Source organism: Misgurnus anguillicaudatus, chromosome 15 (genome assembly GCF_027580225.2).
Source record: "Misgurnus anguillicaudatus chromosome 15, ASM2758022v2, whole genome shotgun sequence".
NCBI lineage: Eukaryota > Metazoa > Chordata > Actinopteri > Cypriniformes > Cobitidae > Misgurnus > Misgurnus anguillicaudatus.
This window is the reverse complement of record NC_073351.2, coordinates 34,226,166-34,232,724: the sequence shown is the minus strand read 5'-3', so window position 1 is coordinate 34,232,724 and position 6,559 is coordinate 34,226,166. Positions and strand designations below refer to the sequence as shown.

The 6,559-nt window shown below is 33.7% G+C and overlaps 1 long non-coding RNA gene across 2 annotated transcripts; it reads left to right on the top strand.

Moving 5' to 3' along the window:
• Nucleotides 1-690: 690 nt before the first annotated feature.
• On the top strand, nucleotides 691-3,962 carry LOC141349750 (uncharacterized). 2 transcript variants are annotated; one of them, XR_012357767.1, is made up of 3 exons: nucleotides 691-2,834; nucleotides 3,116-3,174; nucleotides 3,613-3,962. It is a non-coding gene; the product is annotated as an uncharacterized lncRNA (long non-coding RNA). The 2 variants fall into 2 exon arrangements; XR_012357766.1 differs by adding an exon at nucleotides 3,273-3,331 and having other exon boundaries at nucleotides 691-3,174.
• Nucleotides 3,963-6,559: the final 2,597 nt, after the last annotated feature.

Genomic DNA, 6,559 nt, shown 5'->3' with positions numbered 1-6,559 from the left:
GAAGGTTGCAAAAGAAAGACTTTTTTAAGTCGCTGAGAAGAGGAGAAAATTGTCAGAAGAACGTAATCTAACCTGAGTCTCTGAGTCGTTATTGGAGAAACATTTCAACACTGGAGAGCAATGAAGGAACAGAGAGGTGTCAAGACAGACGCGCAGTTCGCAAAAATTCTTCCCGACTGGTAACAGTGATGATTATTCTTTCTTTGTGGAATAATTATTGTTGTACTGGTATTCAGGTATATCGACGTTGTTCTTGTACTGTAGTTGTAAGGCAGTGACCAGTCTGCTACATGCTAGTTGAAATGGGAATAGAGTCGACTGATCTAACGTTACGTCTTATGTGTTTATTATCATATAATTTCACATAATGAATCCAGTGACGCGACAGTCGGCAAAAACATCTTTTCCGCCTTTAAGTGTAAGAAAACTTATTTCAAGATTTTTTTCTCACTCTATTGGCAGATATTTTTGCTTGTTTAGGCACAAATTCACTTAAATGTAGTTTTTGTCTAAAAACAAGACTTACTTTCTTAGGTCATTTTGCTCATTAAGATAAAGCATCTTAATTTAAGAATTTTTAGGTATTTTTTTCTACTGAAAACAAGACAAAAATGGAAACAAGACATTTTTTTTCTTGAAAATATTTTTTTTGCAGTGCAGTAGTTATGCTTGTGTCATCATATATACACTGTAAAACATTATAGCCTCATTAAGTTATGTGTACTAACATTTGCTATTTAGTTCTACTACACACAGCAAGTTTTAGATATTCAACTCAAGTCTGTAAGTTTTCACAAAGTTAAACTTAAAGTTACATATTGTCTTAACTACTTGTGAGTTGTCTCTGTGATGTGAATGTTCATTTAACTAACTTCTGTAAGTTATGAATCACAACGAGAGGGAGGGGTCGTGTCCAGAAAAGACCGGGAAAATTTCAGTTAACTTTACCTCAGACACAGCGCTCATCTGAAATGACGAATAATACATTTTTTTGCAAGGCTGCAAAGGAGGTATGTATGATTTTTTTTGTCTTGATGTAATAAAGATGCCCTTTATATATTTTTAGATAAAAATATTGCGTTTAAAGTAAAGAAAATATGCAGACATCGAGCCTGCTTTGCGAATGCGTCGTCGTCAGGATATTTCTCTGCTTTCACATCGAAGCATCAAATGTTAAAAGAGTTTAATACACCATGGGGACAATTTTGGATATTTCAATTGGTTGTGCGTAACGTTATATCGATTATTTCGATTATAAATATAGCTTACAGTTTAACATTTTAACAGTTAGCTTAACAGATTTGTTTATTCACTGTCAATGTGAATTAATCACGGGCTGAGTCTTCGTTTACTTTCAATATGTTTACATGGTACGTTTTTAATATGACTAAAGTTAAGCATTTAAGAAACGGGTAATGTTGTATTATTGTGGTGCTTGAGGGATTTTTATCCTCGTCGTGCGATTAAGGGCACGAGGGGAATATGCTTTGAAATGAACGCAAATAGTGTCTAATAAGTGTTCGAGGATCTGTTCGTCTGACATAAAGGCCATAAAAAACCTTTAAATAGATTTATATCTCTCAGTCACTTAACAAGTGGACACAATCTCTGTTCGTTTCCACAGAATTATGTGTTTAAGTCTCGCAGGGCAGCCATTTAAGGCTACTGCGCACGCGCATAGGTTTGCAACCTCTCGCCAGAGAATCCCCTTACATGTTGTTGATGGTAACAGCTGTGTTGCGTATAGTTAATCTTTTTTTCTTTGATTATTGCGATCTAATCAGTGGCTTTAAATGCTGTTCGTGCTATCTGTGTTTCTGGATTTACAAGTAGGACGCACGTGTTTGCTGAACATACATGATACCATATGATTAAAAACTGCCTCCCTATCTTGTCATAAATAACAGGTATTTGCATGATTTTTACGGTTTTATAATCTGTATGTCGTATTTTTGGTATTTTGTACAAGAGTACTAAGTATTTTGATCATAGCGATTACAGTGGTGTAAGTTACCGGATCGCAGACGACCATAGACTGTAAAAAAAATAGATCACGACCCACGGTTCGGCTCCCATGCGATTCGCAGATTAATATCTATACAAAGTTTGTCATTTGCATGTGTATTAAAGTCTTGCAAATGTTAACACTCAAGTGATTTTTAAACATTTTAACCACAAAAGTCTGTTTTTACTTTTTACAGTCTCGTTTTGTCACTCTGCATCTTGTGGCTGATAAGCTATTGAAGAAGAGCTGCCCATCACTTTATGGACATTCAAGTTAACATAAGGTATTGTAAACGCAATGTTACCTAATACTATCAACTTAATACATTTACTGTAAACTGTGCAGTTCTTTACTCATACAATTTCATGTTTTTTTTTCCTAATCTGCTTTTATTACTTTGTCTTGTTTGTTACTCTGCATCTTTGCGGCCGCCCATCACTTTGACGACGTTCAAGTTAACATAAGGTATTGTAAAAACAATGTTGCCTAATACTATCAACTTAATACATTTACTGTAAACTGTGCAGTTCTTCACTCATACAATTTCATGTGTTTTTCGTAATCTGCTTTTATTACTTTGTCTTGTTTTGTTACTCTGAATCTTTGCGGCCGCCCATCACATTGACGACATTCAAGTTAACATAAGGTATTGTAAAAACAATGTTGGCCTAATACTATCAACTTAATACATTTACTGTAAACTGTGCAGTTCTTCACTCATACAATTTCATGTTTTTTTTCCTAATCTGCTTTTATTACTTTGTCTTGTTTTGTTACTCTGCATCTTTGGGGCCGCCCATCACATTGACGACGTTCAAGTTAACATAAGGTATTGTAAAAACAATGTTGGCCTAATACTATCAACTTAATACATTTACTGTAAACTGTGCAGTTCTTCACTCATACAATTTCATGTTTTTTTTCCTAATCTGCTTTTATTACTTTGTCTTGTTTTGTTACTCTGCATCTTTGCGGCCGCCCATCACATTGACGACATTCAAGTTAACATAAGGTATTGTAAAAACAATGTTGGCCTAATACTATCAACTTAATACATTTACTGTAAACTGTGCAGTTCTTCACTCATACAATTTCATGTTTTTTTTCTAGTCCGCTTGCTATTGAAGAAGAGCTGCCCATCACATTGACGACGTTCAAGTTAACATAAGGTATTGTAAAAACAATGTTGGCCTAATACTATCAACTTAATACATTTACTGTAAACTGTGCAGTTCTTCACTCATACAATTTCATGTTTTTTTTCTAGTCCGCTTGCTATTGAAGAAGAGCTGCCCATCACATTGACGACGTTCAAGTTAACATAAGGTATTGTAAAAACAATGTTGGCCTAATACTATCAACTTAATACATTTACTGTAATCTGTGCAGTTCTTCACTCATACAATTTCATGTTTTTTTTCCTAATCTGCTTTTATTACTTTGTCTTGTTTTGTTACTCTGCATCTTTGCGGCCGCCCATCACATTGACGACATTCAAGTTAACATAAGGTATTGTAAAAACAATGTTGGCCTAATACTATCAACTTAATACATTTACTGTAAACTGTGCAGTTCTTCACTCATACAATTTCATGTTTTTTTTCTAGTCCGCTTGCTATTGAAGAAGAGCTGCCCATCACTTTGACGACGTTCAAGTTAACATAAGGTATTGTAAAAACAATGTTGGTCTAATACTATCAACCTAATACATTTACTGTAAACTGTGCAGTTCTTCACTCATACAATTTCATGTTTTTTTTCCTAATCTGCTTTTATTACTTTGTCTTGTTTTGTTACTCTGCATCTTTGCGGCCGCCCATCACATTGACGACGTTCAAGTTAACATAAGGTATTGTAAAAACAATGTTGGCCTAATACTATCAACTTAATACATTTACTGTAAACTGTGCAGTTCTTCACTCATACAATTTCATGTTTTTTTTCTAGTCCGCTTGCTATTGAATATTGTACTAGATACAGTATTGTTGCTGTGATTATATGGCTTATGTTGTGGCAGAACAGGTGCAAACATGCTGTGTGAGCCTTCTGAGGAAAGGGTAGATACTAAAAATATAAAATCAAAATAAATCATAACAAAAGAGTGGAGATGAGTCAGCAGATACAGTACCACAGAGAAAGACCGCACGATTTCATAAGATGCTACTATACCAATAAAACAGATCAGACATTGGAGATAAGATAAGAAATAAAGGGGAAGGTTTTTTTATTTATTTTGAGACAACTATAAGTTCAAGTCTGAAGTCAAACATCAAAGACTGAACAAGTTGCTTTCCATTTGTACTAAATGACTTTCTTACTTAGTATTTTTGTCTTGTTTTCAGTACAAATATCTAAAAATTCTTAAATCAAGATGACCTAAGAAAATAAGTAGTTTATAAAATATAAAATTTAAGTAAATTAGTGCTTAAAACAAGCAAAAAATCTCCCAATGAAAAAAATCTTGTTTTTCATTTTATTTTTATTTTTATTTTTTCATAAACAATTCAAGACAAAATTTCTTATTTATTTATTTATTTGCTTGTTTTAAACACAAATTTGATATTTTTTGTCTAAAAACACTGTAATAAATATATTTGCTGTAATTATGCAGCTGGTTGTCAGTAACTTACTGTAGAAGATAAAGACTGAAAATGTTTCATGTTCATTTAACTTTGAACAAAGTGTTGCCAGTAAATAACATAAATGTAAAATTTACAATAAATTACTGGCAGCTAGTTGCCTGTAATTTACTGTAATTTCTACAGAAACTATAAATATTTTCCTAGGTCATTTTGCTCATCAAGAAAATACATCTTCATTTAGGAGTTTTTAGATTTTTTACAAGACAAAAATGTACTTTGTACAAAAGCGTCATTCCAGGTGGAGTTGGATTTAGGATATTTCCCACCTCAACCCAGAAATAATGTCTGGAACGGTGCTCTTTTAATGTTACTAAGTACTTTAAATGTTACTTAATTCAGACGTTTTGAGGGTTGACCCTTAATTTAAATTGTCTGGGGCATAGCATAAATGATTTTCAAAGATTTCAAAATGCAAATTTCTCATCAAATTCTTCCACAATTTGATCAAAGCTATCCATGTTCATTTGATATCTTTATGCACTGTGTGTCAATTCTCATTTATGTTCACCGTATTTGCATCGGGACATAATAGGAGGTCGGGAGAATCAGAGACTATGTCAGATATCTGAATCCTGAAACATCTCCTAAACCATTATGAGAAACCTCGGAGGAATAACACATTCGATAGGCTGCAAAATAGCTTAAGCTCAAACTCTCCAATTAAATAAGCAAAGCTAAATGAAGGACGGAGAGTTGTCGCGCTCTGAACAACACCGGTCGCTATTGAATCCATTGAACGCACCTTTATTAGGGTGAAAGCGGGCCATATAAAGGTTTATCACAGATGACAGGTATTAGTCGGCTGTGGGTAATCACACAGACAGGTGCAGAGTGCTGATGCCGAAGAGAGATTTGTCCTTGAATACCCATCGTCTTCAGCTCATTGTGAGTTAGCTGGCACCTGTCACATCTTCATAATTGACCTGTCTGTCTCTCTGACATCAACGAGCGAACCCCTCCGTGTTTGGTAATATGCGTGTGTGTGCGTACCGAATGTAATTCACATAACAAACACGCTCTACTTCTTTCTGTCTCTGTTTCAGAACGGATGACGCGGTGCTCTCTAATGGAACAATGACAACAACTTCCTGTAGCAATCAACCAATCCCGTACATTTGCGTACACCACCGACCAACCACAGTTTGAAAACACTTTACAATAAGGTTTTATTTGTTAGTGAGCCGAAACTGCCAGCACAGTGCCAGAATCACGCCAGCTGAAATTGTACACTCAGCCGAAACTGGCTCATTTGCGGGTGATTATGGCAATGAGTCCAGGTACCCAAGGAAAATACAAATCTATATAAGTTTAATAAAATCGACACAATACTCATTGCAAAATATGTTGTTTTCTAAATTAAGATTAATATTTTAAATCTTAACCTTGCACTTCTTAAAAAGCTACTAAAATGGTTGTTCCAGCAGGTAATGCTCACAAAACATAAATGCAAGAGACTAGCTTTACTACTGAAACATTTTTTTTTTACTGTAAGGTGAAGGGTGTATTACTGTAGCATTTGCGACTTTGCGACACAAAAGAAAAAAAAAATCTATATAAATATATATAAATATATATAAATATATATATATATATATATATATATATATATATATATATATATATATATATATATATATATATATATATATATATATATATATATATATATATATATATATATATACACTGATCTGATGTTTACTCGGGATGCCAAAACAAACAGAGCAAGCCAACACAGTGATTACATTGTTCACGGAAACCAGTCAGAATGAATTATTTATAGCTGTCTTTAAATATAAAGTTTGCACATTAAGAAACATTTAGCATCATTAACCAGTTAGGTACTGTATGAGCAAAACAACCTTAAAATCTCAATTTATGATATTTAAAAGGTTAATTGTCATACAGGATT